Source organism: Procambarus clarkii, chromosome 16 (assembly GCF_040958095.1).
Source record: "Procambarus clarkii isolate CNS0578487 chromosome 16, FALCON_Pclarkii_2.0, whole genome shotgun sequence".
Taxonomy (NCBI): Eukaryota; Metazoa; Arthropoda; class Malacostraca; order Decapoda; family Cambaridae; genus Procambarus; species Procambarus clarkii.
Window position 1 is genome coordinate 8,774,064 of NC_091165.1, and position 26,888 is coordinate 8,800,951.

General features: G+C 39.3%; 1 protein-coding gene across 2 annotated transcripts in view; it reads left to right on the top strand.

The window, feature by feature from the left end:
- The first annotated feature begins 367 nt into the window (after positions 1-367).
- LOC138365414 (uncharacterized) overlaps positions 368-26,888 on the top strand; it is a 158,997-nt gene continuing 132,476 nt past the window's right edge. Inside the window, exon 1 of one of the 2 annotated variants that reach the window (XM_069325732.1) lies at positions 368-428. The gene's annotated coding sequence lies outside the window, so the exon portion shown is untranslated. Of the gene's footprint in view, positions 429-15,583; positions 16,198-26,888 lie in introns of those variants that run through there. The other variant, XM_069325733.1, reaches the window with a different exon arrangement.

Consider the following 26,888-nt stretch of genomic DNA (forward strand, 5'->3'; position numbering starts at 1 on the left):
TGGTGTTGATGAGCTTCATTAATCCTGTTCCAGTGGATAGTGTTATTGAGGGGTGGAATAGATGAGGCTCATCCATCACACTCCGGGGTGGGAGAAGATATGAAAACTAAACCTCACACCTGAATATTAGGAGACGACGACGTTTCCGTCCGTCCTGAAGCATTAACAAGTCGATCTTCTGGAGTGTGGTTCAGTTTTCTTATCTTTAAGTCACGTTATTGTGACTCATGGTCTGCATGTGATAGAAGGTGCAAGGGGTGAGTGAGTTCGCGTGTCTACCTAATCAAGAGCTGACTATAGATTAGTTAAGCTTTATCAATGATTGGAGATTTGGTCTTTTTTTAGTGTATCTTGTTTGTGCACGGTCGCTGTCGATACTTGTCACCCGAGTAGTGCAGACGTAGTTAAACCCGTGCTAGATAGTAAAGGTAGGTACCTCAGCAGTTTTGTGTATTGTGGTAAGACACTTAAACCCATGTGAACAAAGAGGAGGAGAGAAAGGTATAATCTTAAGAAGGATTACATTTAAAGTAAGAATATATTATAACAACCATTTGAATATTATATATATATGTATATATATATATATATATATATATATATATATATATATATATATATATATATATATATATATATATATATATATGTCGTACCTAGTAGCCAGAACGCACTTCTCAGCCTACTATGCAAGGCCCGATTTGCCTAATAAGCCAAGTTTTCATGAATTAATTGTTTTTCGTCTACCTAACCTACCTAACCTAACCTAACCTAACTTTTTCGGCTACCTAACCTAACCTAACCTATAAAGATAGGATAGGTTAGGTTAGGTAGGGTTGGTTAGGTTCGGTCATATATCTACGTTAATTTTAACTCCAATAAAAAAAATTGACCTCATACATAATGAAATGGGTAGCTTTATCATTTCATAAGAAAAAAAATTAGAGAAAATATATTAATTCAGGAAAACTTGGCTTATTAGGCAAATCGAGCCTTGCATAGTAGGCCAAAAAGTGCGTTCTGGCTACTAGGTACGACATATATATATATATATATATATATATATATATATATATATATATATATATATATATATATATATATATATATATATATATATATATATATATATATATATATATATATATATATATATATATATATATATATATATATATATATATATATATATATGTCGTACCTAGTAGCCAGAACGCACTTCTCAGCCTACTATGCAAGGCCCGATTTGCCTAATAAGCCAAGTTTTCATGAATTAATAGTTTTTCAACTACCTAACCTACCTAACCTAACCTAACCTAACTTTTTCGGCTACCTAACATAACCTAACCTATAAAGATAGGTTAGGTTAGGTTAGGTAGGGTTGGTTAGGTTCGGTCATATATCTACGTTAATTTTAACTCCAATAAAAAAAATTGACCTCATATATAATGAAATGGGTAGCTTTATCATTTCATAAGAAAAAAATTAGAGAAAATATATTAATTCAGGAAAACTTGGCTTATTAGGCAAATCGGGCCTTGAATAGTAGGCTGAGAAGTGCGTTCTGGCTACTAGGTACGACATATATATATATATATATATATATATATATATATATATATATATATATATATATATATATATATATATATATATATATATATATATATATATATATATATATATATGTCGTACCTAGTAGCCAGAATGCACTTTTCAGCCTACTATGCAAGGCCTGATTTGCCTAATAAGCCAAGTTTTCTTGAAATAATATATTTTCTCTAGTTTTTTTCTTATGAAATGATAAAGCTACCCATTTCATTATGTATGAGGTCAATTTTTTTTTATTGGAGTTAAAATTAACGTAGATATACGACCGAACCTAACCAACCCTACCTAACCTAACCTAACCTATATATATAGGTAAGGTTAGGTTAGGTAGCCAAAAAAAGCTAGGTTAGGTTAGGTTAGGTAGGTTAGGTAGACGAAAAAACAATAATTCATGAAAACTTGGCTTATTAGGCAAATCGGGCCTTGAATAGTAGGCTGAGAAGTGCGTTCTGGCTATTAGGTACGACATATATATATATATATATATATATATATATATATATATATATATATATATATATATATATATATATATATGTCGTACCTAGTAGCCAGAACTCACTTCTCAGCCTACTATGCAAGGCCCGATTTGCCTAATAAGCCAAGTTTTCATGAATTAATGTTTTTTCGTCTACCTAACCTACCTAACCTAACCTAACCTAGCTTTTTTTGGCTACCTAACCTAACCTTACCTATAAATATAGGTTAGGTTAGGTTAGGTAGGGTTGGTTAGGTTCGGTCATATATCTACGTTAATTTTAACTCCAATAAAAAAAAATTGACCTCATACATAGTGAAAAGGGTAGCTTTATCATTTCATAAGAAAAAAATTATAGTAAATATATTAATTCATGAAAACTTGGCTTATTAGGCAAATCGGGCCTTGAATAGTAGGCTGAGAAGTGAGTTCTGGCTACTAGGTACGACATATATATATATATATATATATATATATATATATATATATATATGTCGTACCTAGTAGCCAGAACGCACTTCTCGGCCTACTATGTAAGGCTCGTTTTGCCTAACAGGCCGAATTTTCCAGAATTAATATATTTTCTCTAATTTTTTTCTTATGAAATGATAAAGCTACCCATTTCATAATGTATGAGGTCAATTTTTTGTTATTGGAGTTAAAATTAGCGTAGTTATATGACCGAACCTAACCAACCCTACCTAACCTAACCTAACCTATCTTTATAGGTTAGGTTAGGTTTGGTAGCCGAAAAAGTTATGTTAGGTTAGGTTAGGTAGTCGAAAAAACAATTAATTCATGAAAACTTGGCTTATTAGGCAAATCGGGCCTTGCTTAGTAGGCTGAGAAGTGCGTTCTGGCTACTAGGTACGACATATGTATATATATATATATGTCGTACCTAGTAGCCAGAACTCACTTCTCAGCCTACAATGCAAGGCCCGATTTGCCTAATAAGCCAAGTTTTCATGAATTAATGTTTTTTCGTCTACCTAACCTACCTAACCTAACCTAACCTAGCTTTTTTTGGCTACCTAACCTAACCTTACCTTTATATATAGGTTAGGTTAGGTTAGGTAGGGTTGGTTAGGTTCGGTCATATATCTACGTTAATTTTAACTCCAATAAAAAAAATTGACCTCATACATAGTGAAAAGGGTAGCTTTATCATTTCATAAGAAAAAAATTATAGTAAATATATTAATTCAGGAAAACTTGGCTTATTAGGCAAATTGGGCCTTGAATAGTAGGCTGAGAAGTGAGTTCTGGCTACTAGGTACGACATATATATATATATATATATATATATATATATATATATATATATATATATATATATATATATATATATATATATATATATATATATATATATATATATATATATATATATATATATATATTATTAAATATGACCGAAAAAGTAAGATTAATAATTCTAACACGAATTTTCTCAATCTTTCGTACATTTCGTTTCACTGTTGGAGGTAAATCAAAAATCAATTCTCCAAAATTCATTTTTATTTCTAGTCTGACGCGACACGAGCGCGTTTCGTAAAACTTATTACATTTTCAAAGACTTTAGTTCACAAATACACAACTGAATAGAACTTAAGCATCTCCGATTTTATATCTACATTTGAGTGAGGTGGAAGGGGTGATGTGGCATTAACACAAGACAGAACAAGATGTGGTATTAATAGGGTATTAATTTCATCAACACAAGACAGAACAAGAGTATTAATAGGGTATTAATTTCATCAACACAAGACAGAACACGAAACAATGGATATTGAATAGAAGTGTTTGTAGAAAGCCTATTGGTCCATATTTCTTGATGCTTCTATATAGCATAGCATAGTATAGAAGCATCAAGAAATATGGACCAATAGGCTTTCTACAAACACTTCTATTCAATATCCATTGTTTCGTGTTCTGTCTTGTGTTGATGAAATTAATACCCTATTAATACTCTTGTTCTGTCTTGTGTTGATGAAATTAATACCCTATTAATACCACATCTTGTTCTGTCTTGTGTTAATGCCACATCACCCCTTCCACCTCACTCAAATGTAGATATAAAATCGGAGATGCGTAAGTTCTATTCAGTTGTGTATTTGTGAACTAAAGTCTTTGAAAATGTAATAAGTTTTACGAAATGCGCTCGTGTCGCGTCAGACTAGAAATAAAAATGAATTTTGGAGAATTGATTTTTGATTTACCTCTAACAGTGAAACGAAATGTACGAAAGATTGAGAAAATTCGTGTTAGAATTATTAATCTTACTTTTTCGGTCATATTTAATAATATATGTCTACAGGAAAGACTGCTACCAAAATATACTGAGAAGGCTGAGAAGGCTATATATATATATATATATATTCGGAAAATCCACAGAGAATTATGAAAGGAAGTGAACGTTTTGGCCTGATTAAAGCCTTTGTCAACAACAGACTGACTAGATGAAAGAGAGGGAGGGTACAGGCCAACACCTGGAACCTGACCAAACCATCTCTAGGGCAAGAATTAACCAGAAACAGGTATAGCTTAGCTTAGAATACTCAAAGAGGATTAAGCAGTCAGAGAATAAGAATGACAGATTAAAGAAAACCCCTCATGAACACACAATACATGAATATAAAATTGTAATGAGACATTGTAAGCCTCCCTATCAGAATTTTTTCTTCAACTGTTGTGCAATATTATAAATTAAAAATGGATCAAGTTTGTACATACCAGTACTAACATTAAGATGTGGTCATTGACTAATTAGAGTAGACTCAATCAAATTCCATTCCACGAAACCACCACAATTGGTAATGCTTTCGCCCCATTCCAGTTAATAGTGTGATCACATAAACTCGTGTGCAGATACAATGCGTTAGACGTTTGGGCAGTTCAAATAAAATAAGCATGTTGTGACAACCACAATTGTAAGGACTTTCCTGGTTGTCCAAGATACACAAAATCACAATCATTGCAGGGAATCAAATACACACAACATGCTGTACCTGGGTAGTTTTTTATTAAATTGGACTTGATCGTACTATTAGTGAACACCAAATTGATATTAAGTTTCTTAAAAACCGGAGACATTTTTTCAAGTCCATTCGCGTAAGGTACCACCAATGAGCTACTAATATCTGGTTTCGCTTTGAGGACGTGATTATAAAACGTACGCTTGGCTTGTTCGAACGAGCAATCCAAAAACCTCTTAGGACATTGTAAACTCTTCCCAATTTCATATATTTTAGCAATCTCTTCTTCAATGAGGAGATTGATATATTTATATATATATTTGTCTCATTGAATATGACCGCATATTCTGTATTTACTATCTACTGATTTAGGGCTTCTATCCATCTAACTATTTTCCTAGCATCAGGGCTTAGCTGAAAGAGGAGTTCTCCAAAATTCATTTTCGTTATTTCAAGATGAAGAAAAAAGTGAATTACTATAGAATGTATTACACTTATTTATACAATTTGCACAACGTTTCGAACCTCCATGGTTCATTCTCAAGTGAAAAGAAATTACAGACCTCGTTGATTTATACCCGTACTGGGTCAGGTGAAAAGACAATAAAGATGTTCCTTAATAAATGTTCCTTAATGGAGCCCTGTTGTTTATGCATTGTTAATCGCCTGGAAAGAGATGTTGTTGTCTTGCTAATATACTGAGTTCTTTGAGGCTTACAGTCCCCAAGCGGGCATTTGAAGGCATAGACGACGTTAGTCTCCTTTAAGGCGTTCTGCTTTGTGTCTGCAGAGTTTTTCATGAGTAGGTTGGCCGTTTTTTTGGTTTTATAGTAAATCGTCAATTTTATCTTCTGATTTTTGTTTGTAGGGATAACGTTCCTATCAACAATATCTTTCAGGACCCTTTTCTCCGTTTTATGAGCTGTGGACAAGAAGTTCCTGTAAAATAGTCTAATAAGGGGTACAGGTGTTGTGTTAGTTGACTCTTCAAAGGTTGCATGGTGTTTCACCTTTCTTCTTATGATGTCTTCAACGAAACCATTGGAGAAGCCATTGTTGACAAGAACCTGCTTGCCCTACAGAATTCTACATCGGCTTGCTTCCATCCTGAGCTGTGTGTTGGAAATTTCCAACACTAAATACAACACTGTTGTATTCTCATTAATTATTACTAATCCTACTAATCATTGTAGTAATAAAATTAACCCAACGTAGAGTTCACCTGTACTAATAATTACATCTGTACAATAAGGCTAGAATTCTTACGTCACCCGACGCCAGTATTGCGTCAGATTTCATTGTAATAAACACATTTATATCCAATGTGCCTGAGAATTGAATTCGATTCTCTATAAACAACGGCGTTCTGTGTGATAATTAATTACAGATAAAATGATCTCCAACTAAAGCCAAATAGAGCGTTTATAGTTATAGCCGTTATCTAGTAATAAAATTAACGTCACGCGTGAATGCCCTGGAGAGACATTAATTCTTCTCCATTGTTCGTTTACTATCATAGAACTGGCAAATAATAATATTTAACTCTTCCAAATAATAAACCCGTCCTAACCCGAGCATTTCAAGCACAACCGCGAGAAATGATAATATCCATAATAAATAATTTGGTTAATAAACGCGGGACGCGGAGCAGGGCGGAAGAGACGCCAGTCCACGTGTTGAAGCGTTTACGAGCAGACGTGTTCACGTGGTGCTCACGAGAAGACGCCATTACCCAGCCACCAGGGTAGACGCCATCAAATCTCTAGAAGAAAGTCGCCACTGTGAGGTGTGAAGAACCCTTGCAGACAATACCTTCACCTGGTGTCAGTTTCATTTACGGAACCTGATAAATTTGGTTCTAGGTAACTCCATGTGACCGGCCAGTGGAGCGCGTCAGTATCTAGGATAGACTAGTCTAGAGCCTAGGACGCGATCTTCGGCAAGCCTTAACTTACACAGTGCCCATATTAGCTAAGCACCTTATCCTTGTTTGATGCATCAGATCAGGGGTGGGTTTATAGCTGGGTAGCTTGTCGTGACGACGTATGGCAACTAAAAATCACAGGTCATTATCTTTCTCTTATTATTAATATCAATTTATTGAGCATAGAAATCTAGTAGTTTAATCTGTTGCTACTGGAAACAATTGTTTTTGCAGCGTGTGTGAAGAATTCTCCGAGCTGCCATTTCCCATGTTAATCAACTCCCAGTGTTCCATGACGAGTCCAGGAGAATCAGAGGATGTGTCGTGACTAACTTCTAAGGAATCGTCATTAAGCTAAGATTCCTTTTGTATTCCTCGAATTTATTATCTGTACTCTTTTACATGCAGAACTCTGTTCATTGGATTAACATGTGTTTATTATGATTATTATTATTTATGTTCATAATCTATGTTCCCATTAATGATAACGATAATGATTTCATAAGTATTCATAGGATTAGATTATTATACATTGGACTGGTGAACGAACCCCACTAGTTCCTGGACGTACTGAGTTCCAGTAATAACCCCCCAATGTTCGTGTTTGAGGTTTTGATTCATTTAATTATACAGCCCATTAATTATTTCAGTGATCATATTCTCTAGTATTTTATCAATAGTTACTGGTTCATCTAGGAATTTTCTAATGATCATATTTTCTCAGTTTCCCTCTTTACTATAAAAGCGGGTGGTCCTTCGTAATTCATTTTACTATATTAATATTTAAATAATTAGATTCAAGCCCCAAATGTCCCACATTATGGTCCTTATCGAACCGGATAGGCATAAATTTATAATTATAAAATACTAATCATTAATAACTAATCCTTGTGTGATGTAAGCTAGACTAACTATTTAATTAATTGTGTCAACCAACAGTGTAACACATCAGTTAGTCTAAGTCACACCAACACATTGCTACTTTCACCTCATGTATAAGGTAGCTTTAGTGGGACACAGTTAATTACCCACAACACTTAGACCTATACCTCATACAGAAGTATGGATCTTTAGGTCACCAGGAGCATCAGCTCATAACCTTTATATGTTTTCACTTGTGTGTGTAAGTGCACTCTTATAAAAACAAAAATACAGCACAATTATATTCACTTTACTGCACCACAATAATCTCTACCAATATTATTAGGTAGAATTTAGGCTGAGATTGTGCTGAATTTGGTACAAGCCCAGACTAAATAAAATTATAGTTCTTAGTTAGGAATTATCATGACTAGAATTAAGTTAGTCAGTAGTGTATGTATTATACTATTTGTGCTGACCCTATACAGGGTGGGATTAAACTTTGAGATAACTCTGATTGGAGTGTCTCCATAATATTTCTCTTGTATTCATTATTTTGTGTATCTATTTTGTGTATTGCTGGATAATCTCCATTAACTCTGATGGTGATATAGAAGAGCTAACCGGACGAGAACTAATGGTGAAGTTCAGACAGTGCACGAAATATCTAGCTACTTGTTGTTAGGTAGGTACATTTAACCTCAAGTGAGGTAGAGTATAAATTAGCCACCTTAAATTAGGCTACATTTAATGTTACTTGTCCACTAATGAACAAGTACCCAAGCTTCATTAGTAATACATATACTAATCCCATGAAGTTTGGACCCAAGCCCAACATGGCTACTCCTGAGCAATTAAGGAGAACCTACATTGGCCTTAAAGGTCATTTGACCAGATTAATTAACAAGGCTGAGGGCTTATCTAAAGATACTCCCATTGACTCTTATCACTTAGAGACATCAGTTAGAGTGGCTGATCTGAAATTTGATCAAGTCAAATCTGCAAGTCGATCTTATCTTGATCTACTAAATACTGTAGAAATCGATCCTGAGCAAGTAAGTCAAATTGTAGACGACATCTCCCAGTATGAAGATAAGACTCAAGATATAATTTTCAGGCAAATTAGCAAAACAATCTGGATCCAATGCCAGTAACACAGGGTCTCACTTCAATAACCAACTACCAGAGGTTCGTTTACCTACTTTAGACTTACCTACATTTTCAGGATCAGATACAGAAAATTGGGACAATTTTTGGACTTCATTTGAAGTTTACATCCATAAGAAACCGTCCTTGGACAAGGTTTCTAAATTTTCATACCTACTTAATCTTCTCAAAGGAGAGGCTAAAAAGGTCATACATAACCTCACTCTTGATGAGAGTAATTATGAGGAAGCTATAAAACTCTTGAAGTTGAACTATTGCAACAAAGAGTTAAGTATAGCTACCCTCTATTATCAATTGCTAGATCTGAATGCACCAAATAGTAGACCAGAGTCACTTCAAAGCTTCAGACTAGAAGTAGAGTCTCTAGTAAAGGCCTTAGGTACTAAAGTTAATATACCTGCTTCAGAATGGTCTATCAAGTTACTATTGCAGAGGAAATTACCTCGAAATGTCTTGACAGAGCTCTGCTCACATTATAATACCGAGTTTCTCACTCTTGACCAAATATTCGAGGGATTGAGAATAACGGTTAACAGGTTGAAGACTCATGATAAAATTAAACCTGAGTCTAAACCAACTAATACTGATACTTCAGTCAAACCTAAACAGACTTTGAATAAGTCTAATAAATATAAATCCAAAACTACTCCATCCACTGGGAAAGGGAGTGGAAATGTATGTACATATTCGGTGTCTCCTTCTGAGATAACCAATGACTTGTCTACTAAAGAGACCAAGTCTATTAACCAGAGAAGGTGTCTGTTCTGCAATCAAGGACACACCACTTACCAATGCTCTGTTTATCCTACTTATAATGTTAGGGTTAAAAGGTTGCAAGAAATACACAAGTGCACCAGGTGCATGGGCTCTCATGATCCCAAAAAATGTGTAGTGCAGCTACGTTCCTGCAACCGATGTAACCAAGGTGTACACCACTACGCCTTATGTAGAAAATCTTCTACACCAACCATGACCACTGGGGAGAATTCCACGAATTCTACCGCAGTGCAATATTGCAAAGTGCATCAAGAAGGAAATGTACTTGCTACTGAGTCAGGCAATAATACTACTCTGCCTACAGCTCAACTTAGACTAATAAACCGAAGATCTAGAATTAACACTAGAGGTCTTTTTGACCAAGGTTCACAGAAAACCTTCATTACACAACAGTTGGTAGATGAGTTAAATTTAAAACCTGCCAAAAGTGTGAAGTTAAATATTTCTGGTTTCTTGTCAAATAGTGGACCTCGTGACTACAAGGTAGTTAAGGTATTAGTGAGACTCGGATCTTCTACTAGTCCAATACAAGCGGTAGTAGTAGATAAACTTCCTACAGACCTGCAGGTCACTGGGTTAGCTCGCACTGCGAGACATCTTAGACGAAACCGCATGAGGCTAGCAGATTATAAAATAAATTCTGACTGCCTCACAGATGTTGGAATACTTATAGGCGCAGATCATTATTACAAATTTATAACTGGATGCACCAGACAACACGGAATGAATTTGTTGTCGTCTGCTGGAGGCAAATTGCTTACGGGAGCGGTGCTTTTCAGACAAAATCCAGCGTCCACAAACCAACAATCTAATAACATAATAGTGGCATGACTAGGCTTGGAACAGTCACCCCTACGTTTCAGGGAAATATCTGAGGATATTGAGTCTGACCCACCAATACATCGTTTGTGGGATTAAGACACTTTAGGCATTATCCCTGAACAACCAAGTCCTGATGATACGTGGACTTACCAGCAATACCTGGATACAGTTGTTTATGAAAATAAACAATACTGGGTAAGACTCCCATGGAAGTTGGATCATCCACAACTTCCAGTTAATTATTTTATGGCAGCCTCACAATTGCAGTCTCAATTAACACGACTACAGAAGCAGCCAGACAAACTGAACATGTATCATCAACTTATCCAACAACAACTTAACAGTAAATTTATTGAAGTTGTTGAACACGATGACCGAAAAATAGGTCATTATTTACCTCATCACGCTGTGGTGAAAGACTCATTGACAACACCTATTCGTATTGTCTTTAACTGCAGTGCTAAAGTAAAGCCAAGCAGTGTGTCTTTAAATGAATGTCTCCAAATGGGACCTAGCCTAACACAAAGGCTACATGATGTGCTGTTACGATTTCGCACAAGTATTTTCGCCTATACTGCTGATATTAGCAAAGCTTTCCTTCGAGTAGGTTTGCAGGAGGAAGATCGTAACTACACAAAATTCCTCTGGATTAAGGATCCACTGGATCCTAACAGTGAAGTAATCACATATCGTTTTGCCTCAGTATTATTTGGAGCTACGTCCTCACCGTTTCTTTTGCAAGCAACATTAGACACACATTTGAGGAAATCAAACAGCCCCTATAAGGCAGACATTAGCGACAACTTGTATGTCGACAATTTCCAGGGGACAACTAATGATCAAACTGATCTGGTAGAAATCTACCATGAGGCTAACCGTGAACTATTAGGAGCCAATATGCCACTACAGTCATGGGCCTCAAATAATGAACTGCTCAACCAGGTAATCGAGAAAGAATTTCCAGGTTATCAGGTACCCAGTCAATTAAAGGTTCTAGGCGTGGAATGGAACACCAGTACTGACGAGATGAATGTCAAGTCAGTACAAACTGATAACTCAACCCTTACCATGAGAACACTGCTCTCGTTTGTCAGTCAACCATTTGACCCTTTAGGCCTACTTAGTCCTATATTAATAAGGGGCAAACTCCTAATGCAGGAGTGCTGGCAGAAACATATGGGATGGGATGATCCGTTACCAAGTGAGTTACAAGCTAAATGGCAGATACTCTCAACGGATTTTAATCAGTTAGGCGTTTTGAAATTTCCTCGTAATGCTTCAGGACCAAACTTACCCACCAATTTGCACGTTTTCTACGATGCCTCTGGCAAAGCATATGGCGCAGTAGCCTATTTAGTTAATAGTGCACAATCAATTTTGCTCACATCTAAAGCAAGAGTTGCTCCCATTAAGAAGAGATCTTTGCCTCAAATGGAGTTGACTGCATTGCTGGTGGGAGTAAGATTGGCTCATTGCCTGGCAAAGACACTCAATAATATCCACTTTGGTGAGATTGTAGTGTGGTCAGACAACGAGGCAGTCTTACAATGGGTAAGAAACAACAACAACAAGACTCCCTACGTCAGTAATCGTGTCAGGGAGATTCATGAGTTATCTGTTGGATATAAATTCAGACATGTTCCTACTAAGGACAATCCTGCAGATTATTTATCTCGAGGGTTAACATTAAAACAACTTATCAAGTCTTCGCTGTGGTTCAATGGACCTTCATGGCATGTTGGTGGTCAGTGGCCCAAACAGAAGCCACAAGTCATAGTGACCAATATCACCACTCCCATGAAAGAACCAGAACCTCAGCGAATATTAGCCATTGATCCTCACCATTATTCTAACTTAAGCAAATTATTACGAGTGACTGCACATGTGTTTGATTTTCTTGCTAAGATAGGAATTCGACATAAGTTTCCCAATCCTATCCTCTACTGGATCAAACGTGCACAAGAAGAGACCTATGGAAGCGAATATGAAAATCTTCCAGATAAATTAACTAAGTCTCTAGGTATCTGGTATGATGCCAACACTCATAATGTACTAAGATGTGGAGGACGTTTGCTTCATGCAAAAATTGACTTGGACACAAGGAATCCAATTCTTCTACCTCGCCACCACATCATCACTAAACTTCTTGTTTTACACCACCATCAATATGGTACTTTACATGGTGGAGTGTTAGATACTCTCACCGACCTTAGACAAAAGTACTGGCTTCCTCAAGGTCGTCAGACAGTTAAGTCAATTATTAAATCTTGTGTAATCTGTAAAAGATACGACGCTAGAGTATGTCCTTACCCAGGACCTCCACCACTCCCTGAAGAGAGAGTAGTTCATCTTCGTCCCTTTGAAACCACTGGTGTTGATTACACAGGAGCCTTACTTCTCACTGGTAACCCAGATAATATACCAGTGAAAGCATACATTTGTCTCTTTACGTGTGCTACAACCAGAGGCGTACATTTAGAAGTCACTTCAGATATGAGTGCTGAAGCCTTCATCCAGGCCTTCCGCAGATTTGCTGGTCGCAGATCTTGTCCCAAATTAATGATATCGGACAATGGTTCCAATTTTGTGGCAGGGGAAGCTTGTTTGCGAGAAGTCTGGAACCACCCAGAAGTACAGTCAGTCCTACAGAGACGACAATGTCACTGGAAATTCATAGCACCGAGAGCCCCTTGGCAAGGTGGGTTCTATGAGCGAATGGTAGGCACAGTCAAGAAATGTCTACGGAAAACGTTACACAGACAAAAGGTCAGTTACTCCAAACTCCAAACTATTGTTGTGGAAATCGAGGCGCAAGTCAATAACCGCCCAATAACCTACCTGTCTGATGATTTCACCCAGAGAGAACCTCTGAGTCCCTCACACTTGATCCATGGAGGTCTACTGAGCTCTCTCATCCCTTTAGCCGAAGAGGACCCTGTAGACCCGTCACATGTGACCAGAGGAGACTTGGTGGAAAGCTACCAGCATCTCTCAAGAGTTATTAACAGGTGGAATGAGGTGTGGACTTGAGAGTACCTCACAGCTCTACGAGAGTACCACTACGGAGCTTCGAGTCCTTACAATAAAGTGCAATTAAAACCAGGGGACCTAGTATTAGTCGACAGTGATGGACCAAGGTCAGAGTGGCCCATAGGCAAAATTGTTGCCATTCATCCAGATCATCAAGGTGTCCTGAGAGTGGTGAAAGTTTTAAGCCGAGGCAACACTACTCTGAAAACTTTAGAGAAGCTGGTTCCACTTGAATTGGCTGAGCGAGAATATCAGCCAGATCCAGTTTCCCCAGTAATTTCCGAGGACAGTAATTCTGATCCTCCGAGCAACCGCCCCACTAGAGCTGCTACTCAACAATGTAGGCGGAATTTTCAAGCCTATTACAACTCTGAACAAGAGTAATTTCTTTTACATCCAATTTAGATAACTATGATGATACTGCGGTGTGATGTCAAGTAACAAACCATTACAAGTCACTATGACCCAGGACATTCCCATCACAGTAGATTCTGTTGTTTAAATTGTGTGATTTAAAATCTTTAATTATTGTGTAGGCTATAAATAACATGTTTCATTTGACATGAAACTAGCAAGACTTAAGTTTCTTGTATGTCCTTGACAAATACGGGACATTCGTTATGTGTGTACTAACATACTAACATACTAATATACTAATATTAATCTCAACTTCGGGATAGGTGTCAGTACTCCACATTACACTACGACCCTAGAATCCTCCCCCCGGAGTTATGTTTGAAATTTCCAACACTAAATACAATACTGTTGTATTCTCATTAATTATTACTAATCCTACTAATCATTGTAGTGATAAAATTAACCCAACGTAGAGTTCACCTGTACTAATAATTACATCTGTACAATAAAGCTAGAATTCTTACGTCACCCGACGCCAGTATTGCGTCAGTATTATTCATTGTAATAAACACATTTATATCTAATGTGTCTGAGAATTGAATTCGATTCTCTATAAACAACTGCGTTCTGTGTGATAATTAATTACAGATAAAATGATCTCCAACTAAAGCCAAATAGAGCGTTTAAAGTTATAGCCGTTATCTAGTAATAAAATTAACGTCACGCGTGAATGCCCTGGAGAGACATTAATTCTTCTCCATTGTTCGTTTACTATCATAGAACTGGCAAATAATAATATTTAACTCTTCCAAATAATAAACCCGTCCTAACCCGAGCATTTCAAGCACAACCGCGAGAAATGATAATATCCATAATAAATAATTTGGTTAATAAACGCGGGACGCGGAGCGGGGCGGAAGAGACGCCAGTCCACGTGTTGAAGCGTTTTCTGAGCAGACGTGTTCACATGGTGCTCACGAGAAGACGCCATTACCCAGCCACCAGGGTAGACGCCATCAAATCTCTAGAAGAAAGTCGCCACTGTGAGGTGTGAAGAACCCTTGCAGACAATACCTTCACCTGGTGTCAGTGTCATTTACGGAACCAGATAAATTTGGTTCTAGGTAACTCCATGTGACCGGCCAGTGGAGCGCGTCAGTATCTAGGATAGACTAGTCTAGAGCCTAGGACGCGATCTTCGGCAAGCCTTAACTTACACAGTGCCCATATTAGCTAAGTACCTTATCCTTGTTTGATGCATCAGATCGGGGGTGGGTTTATAGCTGGGTAGCTTGTCGTGACGACGTATGGCAACTAAAAATCACAGGTCATTATCTTTCTCTTATTATTAATATCAATTTATTGAGCATAGAAATCTAGTAGTTTAATCTGTTGCTACTGGAAACAATTGTTTTTGCAGCGTGTGTGAAGAATTCTCCGAGCTGCCATTTCCCATGTTAATCAACTCCCAGTGTTCCATGACGAGTCCAGGAGAATCAGAGGATGCGTCGTGACTAACTTCTAAGGAATCGTCATTAAGCTAAGATTCCTTTTGTATTCCTCGAATTTATTATCTGTACTCTTTTACATGCAGAACTCTGTTCATTGGATTAACATGTGTTTATTTTGATTATTATTATATATGTTCATAATCTATGTTCCCATTAATGATAACGATAATGATTTCATAAGTATTCATAGGATTAGATTATTATACATTGGACTGGTGAACGAACCACACTAGTTCCTGGACGTACTGAGTTCCAGTAATAACCCCCCAATGTAGGTGTTTGAGGTTTTGATTCATTTAATTATACAGCCCATTAATTATTTCAGTGATCATATTCTCTAGTATTTTATCCATAGTTACTGGTTCATCTAGGAATTTTCTAATGATCATATTTTCTCAGTTTCCCTCTTTACTATAAAAGCGGGTGGTCCTTCGTAATTCATTTTACTATATTAATATTTAAATAATTAGATTCAAGCCCCAAATGTCCCACACTGTGGCTGAGAGCACGGTCGATGTAAGCATTGACAACACTCCTCTTTTACCTGTCTGGGCAGTCACTGTTGGCATTGAGGCACATTCCTATGTTTGTTTCCTTAGTGTAGACTGCAGTGTGGAAACCTCCGCTCCTTTCCATGACTGTTACATCTAGAAAGGGCAGCTTCCCATCCTTCTCCATCTCGTAAGTGAAACTCAACACAGAATTCCGCTCGAAGGAGGCATTCGAGTGGAATTCTGTGTTGAGTTCTCCCCTCTTATTTATCTCATTTATCCAATTTATACCCATTGTCCCGTGTTCTGTCTAGTGTTGGTCAAAAGTTTGTTCACCTCATCCGAAACTGTTGCAACATATAACCTCACCCAAATGTGAGTATATAAGACAAGCTGTTCAGTGTTACCGTAAGTAATACTCTGTTTAGTGTTTTCAGGTTACAGTTGTGCGTGCGTAAACTTAAGTCTTTGAAAATGTAATAAGTTATTATGAAACACGTTCAAACGTCGTGTCAGACTAGGAACAAAAATTAATTTTGGAGAATTGATTTTTCAATTACCATCTACAGTAAAAAGAAACAAGAAATATTGCGAAAATTCGTGTTAGAATTATTAATTTTACTTTTTCGGTCATATTTAACAACATATGTTTACATATGTTGTTAAATATATATATTTAACAACATATATATATGTATATATATATATATATATATATATATATATATATATATATATATATATATATATATATATATATATGTATATATATATATATATATATATATATATATATATATATCTATATATATATATATATATATATATATATATATATATATATATATATATATATATATATATATATATATTATATATATATATATATCCGAGACATCAAAAATCAGAACATCAGTCACCAAGAAAATAGAAGAAGGAAACACTATTGTGAAACACTATAATAAGAGTCATCACCAGTGAGGACTCAATTGCCGACAGAGATGCTGCAACAGCTCAAGCCCTAAGGGAGAAACACCCACCCAGGGCTCTGCGTGAGGACGACATTGTACAAGTGAGGGCTACCGGAGCAGAACCTCTCTGGGTGGCTGAATCTGTGGTCCATAAAGCAGCCATGTCCTTCCCAACAGGATCAGTAGGTGGGTTCACAGGACTAAAACCCAACCACCTCAAGCAAATGCTCAACCCTGCACTGGGTGACATTGCAAAGAACCTCTTGGTGGAACTAACCAGATTCACCAACACATGTCTAGCTGGCAACATACCAGCGACCATAAGACCTATCTTTTTTGGAGCATGTATCTGTGCTCTAAAGAAAAAGGATGGAGGGATCAGGCCAATAGCTGTGGGCAATTCTCTCCGGCGTCTCGTCGCAAAGGCAGCTGCAAGAACAGTTAGTGATGCAGCGGCCAACATGCTGAAACCAAAACAGCTCGGGTTCGGCATTCCAGAAGGGTGTGAGGTGGCAGCCCATGCAGCTCGAGCCTTCATCGACAACATCATAGACGAAAAGGCCCTTATCAAGCTAGATTTAAAAAATGCCTTCAATATGGTGCGGAGGGATGCTGTACTCCGTGCGGTTCATAGTCATTTCCCTTCCCTCTACCCTTTTGTACATTCGTGCTACAGTATGAACCTTAAGCTACTTTTTGGCGAACATGAAATTGACTCGCGAGAAGGCGTCCAACAGGGTGACCCCCTTGCTCCTCTCCTTTTCTGCTTAGTCATCAAACAAGTCACAGAGGTCCTGTCCAGCGAGCTTAACATCTGGTTCTTGGATGATGGTACCCTGGCTGGTTCCCAAGACTCCCTCCTGGAGGACATCAGAAAAATCCAGGAGCAAGGTGCAGTTTTAGGCCTCACCCTGAACCCTTCTAAATGTGAAATAATATGTTCCAACCAGGGCATCGTAGAGAGAATAGAGGGTCTTCTGCCAAATATCCATAAAACTAAACCTGAAGACAGCACACTCCTAGGAGCTCCCCTGGGGTTGAAAGCCATCGATGAGGTCCTTGATAAGAAAATCGCCGACCTTAAGAGGATGGATGGGAGGATTGAGGATATTGATGCTCATGATGCACTCTACCTCATCACCAGATGTCTGTCCCTCCCCAGGTTAACCTACTTTCTGAGGTGTTCACCATCTTACAGTAGCCAAAAACTAAGTGAGTATGACCGGTTACTGAAATCAATGCTAGAAAAAGCCCTTAACCTCTCTCTCGATGACCTACAGTGGAAACAAGCCTCTCTTCCCGTAAGACTTGGGGGCCTCGGAGTTCGAACAGCAACGCAAATCGCTGTTCCAGCCTTCCTGTCCTCCTTATCAGCATCCGACGACCTTGTGAAGGAAATTCTACCTGCCCACTTACATCAGCTGGCAGGTGTACATGATCCCAATTTTACACGCTGTGCCACAGAGTGGGCCTCTCGTGCAGGCCCATCACCTCAACCACCATCCCTAAAAGCCCACAAGCAATCCAGCTGGGATGGCCCCATTGTAGACCAAGTTGCTGCAGAGTGCCTGGGTGCTGCAACAACACAACACGACATTGCTCGCCTCACAGCAGTAGCAGCCCCACATGCAGGGGATTTCCTGTTAGCAACCCCAATGTCGGCAACTGGCACGCGTCTCACACCACACGCCCTCCGAATTGCTGTGGCCCTTCGCCTTGCTGCCCCAGTCCACACCAGATATAGGTGTTTTTGCGGCGAGGTGGTGGCTGACAGGTACGGCCACCATGGCCTACTCTGCCAAAGCACAGGGGAATGGCACTCGAGGCACAGTGAAGTTAACGACATCATCAAGAGGAGCCTCACCACAGCTGGATGCCCAGCTGAAAGAGAGCCCCGTTACCTAATGCCCCGTAACTCTGATGCTCTTATTGGTCGCCCGGATGGTATCACAGTGAACCCCTGGAAGAATGGCAAGCAGTTGGTATGGGACTACACGGGCATATCAACCCTGGCTAACACCTACATTAACCTCAGTGTTGCACAACCAGGTGGCGCTGCCACCCACAGGGAAGCAGCCAAATCCAGTAAGTATAGAGAACTGGATCACCACTGCAGCAGGAACTTCTTTTCCACAGCTCATAAAACGGAGGAAAGGGTCCTGAAAGATATTGTTAATAGAAACGTTATCCCTACAGACAAAAATCAGAGGATACAACTGACGATTTACTATAAAACCAGAAAAACGGCCAGCCTACTCATGAGAAACTCTCCAGACACAAAACAGAACGCTTTAAAAGAGACTAACGTCGTCTATGCCTTCAAATGCCCTCTTGGGGACTGTAAGCTCCAAAAAACCCAGTATATAGGCAAGACAACAACATCTCTTTCTAGGCGTTTAACGATGCATAAGCAACAGGGCTCCATTAAGGAACATATAATCTCTTCCCACAACCAAACCATCGCCAGAGAAATCCTAGTAAACAACACAGAAATCATCGATAGATACAGCGATAGCAGGCGGCTTGACGTTTGCGAGGCATTACACATAAAGAAGTCAACACCAGCAATCAACAGCCAATTAATGCACAACTATATTCTACCCACCTCAAGACTCCGCTCCAATATAGAAGCATCAAGAAATATGGACCAATAGGCTTTCTACAATCACTTCTATTCAATACCCATTGTTTTATGTTCTGGCTTGTGTTGATGAAATTAATACCTTATTAAATACCACCTCACCCCATCCACCTCACTCAAATGTAGATATAAACAAAATCGAAGATGTGTAAGTTCTATTCAGTTGTGTATGTGTTAACTAAAGTCTTTGAAAATGTAATAAGTTTTACGAAACGCGCTCAAGTGTCGCGTCAGACTAGAAATAAAAATGAATTTTGGAGAATTGATTTTTGAATTACCTCCAACAGTGAAAAGAAATGTACGAAAGATTGAGAAAATTCGTGTTAGAATTATTAATCTTATAATATATGTCTACAGGAAAGACTGCTACCAAAATATACTAATATATATATATATATATATATAGACCAAGTTGCTGCAGAGTGCCTGGGTGCTGCAACAACACAACACGACATTGCTCGCCTCACAGCAGTAGCAGCACCACATGCAGGGGATTTCCTGTTAGCAACCCCAATGTCGGCAACTAGCACGCGTCTCACACCACACGCCCTCCGAATTGCTGTGGCCCTCCGCCTTGCTGCCCCAATCCACACCAGATATAGGTGTATTTGCGGCGAGGTGGTGGCTGACAGGTACGGTCACCATGGCCTACTCTGCCAAAGCACAGGGGGATGGCACTCGAGGCACAGTGAAGTTAACGACATCATCAAGAGGAGCCTCACTACAGCTGGATGCCCAGCTGAAAGAGAGCCCCGTTACCTAACGCCCCGTAACTCTGATGCTCTTATTGGTCGCCCGGATGGTATCACAGTGAACCCCTGGAAGAATGGCAAGCAGTTGGTATGGGACTACACGTGCGTATCAACCCTGGCTAACACCTACATTAACCTCAGTGTTGCACAACCAGGTGGCGCTGCCACCCACAGGGAAGCAGCCAAATCCCGTAAGTATAGAGAACTGGATCACCACTACAATTTTGTCCCCATTGCTTCTGAGACGCTCGGCGCCTGGGGTAAAAGTGCTACCAGTTTTTTTAAGGAACTGGGTTCTAGGCTCATTGAAACAACAAGGGACCCGAGAGCTGCAAGCTTTCTTTTCCAGCGCCTCAGTGTGGCGATACAGAGGGGAAATGCGCACTGCATCCAGGGTTCCTGCCCGCCATCTGAGGAGCTGGAGGAACTCGACAACCTATGACAACCATCTTTGTAACCCATATGTAACTCCTTTTTTGTAACAAAGTTCAAATAAAGTAAATATATATATGTACATACAAAAGAATGGGGGTGGTAGGAGAAGATAATATTAGTGTTCAGTGAGAGACCACAAGGTCTCCTCTGAATACTTTTTATTTTCTTCTCCGAGGCTATGGGTCCCCACATTGGCACCAGAGGTGGTACCCATATATATATATATATATATATATATATATATATATATATATATATATATATATATATATATATATATATATATATATATTTATATATATATATATATATATATATATATATATATATATATATACAACTTTAGAACACTTTCCCACCAGGAGACTCGAACCCTAGCCAGCACAGAAGCCTTCCAGCAACTGGCATAACAGGTACGCCTTAACCCGCTCCACCACCTGCTCAGACCCTTAAAAGAGATGGTAATTTCGGAGTATTTATATACCCCAAAGATCACCACCTCCCAAGAGCACTAGAGCAAGTGAGGGGTCATTTATACGTTTATTTCATCAAGTCCCTGTTAATATGGGAGAACACTGTGTCTATGCTTAAGGCACAACTCTCCTAAACACAAGAGTGAAGTATACAACTTTAGAACACTTTCCCACCAGGAGACTCGAACCCTAGCCAGCACAGAAGCCTTCCAGCAACTGGCATAACAGGTACGAATTAACCCGCTCCACCACCTGCTCAGACCCTTAAAAGAGATGGTAATTTCGGAGTATTTATATACCCCAAAGATCACCACCTCCCAAGAGCACTAGAGCAAGTGAGGGGTCATTTATACGTTTATTTCATCAAGTCCCTGTTAATATGGGAGAACACTGTGTCTATGCTTAAGGCACAACTCTCCTAAACACGAGAGTGAAGTATACAACTTTAGAACACTTTCCCACCAGGAGACTCGAACCCTAGCCAGCACAGAAGCCTTCCAGCAACTGGCATAACAGGTACGCCTTAACCCGCTCCACCACCTGCTCAGACCCTTAAAAGAGATGGTATTTTCGGAGTATTTATATACCCCAAAGATCACCACCTCCCAAGAGCACTAGAGCAAGTGAGGGGTCATTTATACGTTTATTTCATCAAGTCCCTGTTAATATGGGAGAACACTGTGTCTATGCTTAAAGCACAACTCTCCTAAACACGAGAGTGAAGTATACAACTTTAGAACACTTTCCCACCAAGAGACTCGAACCCTAGCCAGCACAGAAGCCTTCCAGCAACTGGCATAACAGGTACGCCTTAACCCGCTCCACCACCTGCTCAGACCCTTAAAAGAGATGGTAATTTCGGAGTATTTATATACCCCAAAGATCACCACCTCCCAAGAGCACTAGAGCAAGTGAGGGGTCATTTATACGTTTATTTCATCAAGTCCCTGTTAATATGGGAGAACACTGTGTCTATGCTTAAGGCACAACTCTCCTAAACACGAGAGTGAAGTATACAACTTTAGAACACTTTCCCACCAGGAGACTCGAACCCTAGCCAGCACAGAAGCCTTCCAGCAACTGGCATAACAGGTACGCCTTAACCCGCTCCACCACCTGCTCAGACCCTTAAAAGAGATGGTAATTTCGGAGTATTTATATACCACAAAGATCACCACCTCCCAAGAGCACTAGAGCAAGTGAGGGGGCATTTATACGTTTATTTCATCAAGTCCCTGTTAATATGGGAGAACACTGTGTCTATGCTTAAGGCACAACTCTCCTAAACACGAGAGTGAAGTATACAACTTTAGAACACTTTCCCACCAGGAGACTCTATATATATATATATATATATATATATATATATATATATATATATATATATATATATATATATATATATATATATATATATATATATATATATATATATATATATATATATATATATATATATATATATATATATATATATATATATATATATATATATATATAAAAGTTTGTGAGGGTACCACCTCTGGTGCCAATGTGGGGACCCATAGCCTCGGAGAAGAAAATAAAAAGTATTCAGAGGAGACCCTGTGGTTTCTCACTGAACACTAATATTATCTTCTCCTACCACCCCCATTCTTTTGTATGTACACATATATTTACTTTATTTGAACTTTGTTACAAAAAAGGAGTTACATATTGGTTACAAAGATGGTTGTCATAGGTTGTCGAGTTCCTCCAGCTCCTCAGATGGCGGGCAGGAACCCTGGATGCAGTGCGCATTTCCCCTCTGTATCGCCACACTGAGGCGCTGGAAAAGAAAGCTTGCAGCTCTCGGGTCCCTTGTTGTTTCAATGAGCCTAGAACCCAGTTCCTTCAAAAAACTGGTAGCACTTTTACCCCAGGCGCCGAGCGTCTCAGAAGCAATGGGGACAATATATATATATATATATATATATATATATATATATATATATATATATATATATATATATATATATATATATTGTCGGGGTTTCGTCCAGTAAGTAAATAAGTTAAGGTAAGTGTACTTAATGTCCTGTCAATATCGACAATGTCGGGGTTTCTCTACCTCTCACCAGCCACTACCAAGTAGTAGTAGTGGTAACTGTTACTTAATGTAGCCCTGCGGGTCTTCACTCCATCCTCGAGGTGCCACTGTTCACCTGGAGAGTATACCAGTCAATCTCCAGCTGGCCTTCTAGCCAAAGACGAGTGGGAACACAATCTATTCTCTTGATCGTGTGCCCGCCCTGACAGAGGGCTCTACTGCTAACTAAAAGGTCGCCAACTGGTGTTCTCCGTGTCCAGTATCACGCCAGTGGGATCGTGGGATTGTGGTAATAGTGTCAAGAGCACACTAAATAAATCTGGTATCAGGCAGGTATGTATCTCTATCACTCTCACTCTTTCAATGGACTCTGTAGCAACAAGCAATGGAGGGATAATGCAAATGCGAAGGTAGTTTTGTATTTTACTTAAAACATTAAAGTATTATCTCTCTATATTCACAACAAGGCGACGAAGTACATGATAGCAGAATACTCTCTCTTCATAAACTGGAGTGCAACCAAATGGCAATACTCCCCCTCCTATTATTCACAGCCGCCACGCCCCCTTGCTGTATGATCTCTCTCTCTACTTGTTTCCCTGGCATTAAGCGCCTATTTCTTTAAATTCACAGTAAACACAATACTGACAATCAACGCAATAACTTGCTATAATGGCGATAAACGCAATAATCACTGCACTGGCCTTAAATGCTCAATAAATCATTTCAATAGTGATTAACACAGTAACTCACAGTAATGGCATTAAACACCGAATCTCACAGTAATCGTAATGAATGCATTAAGTTACTGCACTGTCCTTAAACACCGTAAGTCACTTCAATGGCAATAATACAGAAAATCACTGTACACATGAATATGTTATTCAATACTCCAGCAATATATATAGATTACTTCATCAATATTAGCAATAATGAATCAATACGGGGCACACAGCCTTATACTAATAAATGGTACTTTTATATATATATATATATTCTTTGACACAAACTTATAATATTAATGTCACATGAGTATAAATGTCCTTGACACAGCAAACTCTTCAATTAATCACAGGTGCCTTCACACACCACACATATATTCTGTGAGAGCTCTCTACAGCCTCACTCTGCACAACTGTGCCTTACTATGACATAGACATTGGTGAGCCTTGCTCACGACTTAAAAGATTCTCTGGCTAAAATAGCTGACTAAAGGGGAATGGGAGGGAAAACTAAATTACCTACCTCCACCTCACTGATGTGGACTCGCCCTCAGTTGAGAGTTGAGATGAAGCTCCTGGTCCCGGCTCTGGACTCGTTGTAGGGAATGCCCCCACACACACACTGATGTTCTCTCCAGGTACCTCTTCAACACCTCAAAAAAACACGTCTTCACCGTGCTCTATCCTCTGCTGGCCTGTGCTCCTCCACAACTTCCTGAAGGGTTGGAGTCGGTCTCTTGGCCATTGACTTCTCCTCACTAGTACGGCTTCAGACCTTTCTTTCGGCTGCAGTCGTCCTGATTCCCAGCTAGTTCCGTTCTTCTACTGACTCTCGGTGGATTGGCCCAGCTGCTACATCGTCACTAAACGGGTGAACTTGCACAGAGGTCCCATACGTCACTGCAAGTGACTTCACCCCTTGCAAAGCGCCTGTTACTGGAGCACTTGCTGCTCAATTCTCGTCGATTCCTTCTTCGGTCCAACACATGGAATAAAGCAAGACTTGCAGACTACTGGGTGACGCGTAAAATCCACTGGAACGAGGTAATTTGTCAAACTGACAGGACCTCCTCTCACACGTCCGACCACCTCGACGTGTCGTGTCAAACTGCTGGCGGCACCGCGGTGCGATGATCGGACTCTACTGCCTTCTTGACGTCATACTTGCCAGGGGCGTTTCTCACTGGCTCCCTGTGCCACGTCACTGTTCCTGACCAATCTGGTGCCACTGACGTCATACCGTTTTGGCAGCAAAACGGAGGGGCCGGCGCCATATTGGCGTCCTAAAGGGCCTAAACTACAGGCCAAAACACTCTTCTTTTGCGAATTTCTCGCCAACGCGAGAACACTTCACGCTTCCACATATGTCGAATTGTTCCCCAGAACGTAGAGAACGCTCGGGTAAAGTGGATATGACTCTTACAGCTGGCGTGGGAGAAATAGAAGGGGGGAACACCGTCACAATATATATATACATATATAAATATATATATATATATATATATATATATATATATATATATATATATATATATATATATATATATATATATATATATATATATATATATATATATATATATATATATATATAACTTTAGAACACTTTCCCACCAGGAGACTCGAACCCTAGCCAGCACAGAAGCCTTCCAGCAACTGGCATAACAGGTACGCCTTAACCCGCTCCACCTCCAAGGCGTACCTGTTATGCCAGTTGCTGGAAGGCTTCTGTGCTGGCTAGGGTTCGAGTCTCCTGGTGGGAAAGTGTTCTAAAGTTGTATACTTCACTCTCGTGTTTAGGAGAGTTGTGCCTTAAGCATAGACACTGTGTCTTCCCATATTAACAGGGACTTGATGAAATAAACGTATAAATGACCCCTCACTTGCTCTAGTGCTCTTGGGAGGTGGTGATCTTTGGTGTATTTAAATACTCCGAAATTACCATCTCTTTTAAGGGTCTGAGCAGGTGGTGGAGCGGGTTAAGGCGTACCTGTTATGCCAGTTGCTGGAAGGCTTCTGTGCTGGCTAGGGTTCGAGTCTCCTGGTGGGAAAGTGTTCTAAAGTTGTATACTTCACTCTCGTATTAGGAGAGTTGTGCCTTAAGCATAGACACTGTGTCTTCCCATATTAACAGGGACTTTATGAAATAAACGTATAAATGACCCCTCACTTGCTCTAGTGCTCTTGGGAGGTGGTGATCTTTGGTGTATTTAAATACTCCGAAATTACCATCTCTTTTACGGGTCTGAGCAGGTGGTGGAGCGGGTTAAGTCGTACCTGTTATGCCAGTTGCTGGAAGGCTTCTGTGCTGGCTAGGGTTCGAGTCTCCTGGTGGGAAAGTGTTCTAAAGTTGTATACTTCACTCTCGTGTTTAGGAGAGTTGTGCCTTAAGCATAGACACTGTGTCTTCCCATATTAACAGGGACTTGATGAAATAAACGTATAAATGACCCCTCACTTGCTATAGTGCTCTTGGGAGGTGGTGATCTTTGGTGTATTTAAATACTCCGAAATTACCATCTCTTTTAAGGGTCTGAGCAGGTGGTGGAGCGGGTTAAGGCGTACCTGTTATGCCAGTTGCTGGAAGGCTTCTGTGCTGGCTAGGGTTCGAGTCTCCTAGTGGGAAAGTGTTCTAAAGTTGTATACTTCACTCTCGTGTTTAGGAGAGTTGTGCCTTATATATATATATATATATTATATATATATATAATGTTGGGGGTGGTAGTGGTGGTGTTGGGAGTGGTTGTGGTGTTGGGAGTGGTGATGGTGTTTGGGGTGGTAATGGTGTTGGGAGTGGTTGTGGTGTTGAGGGTGTTGGG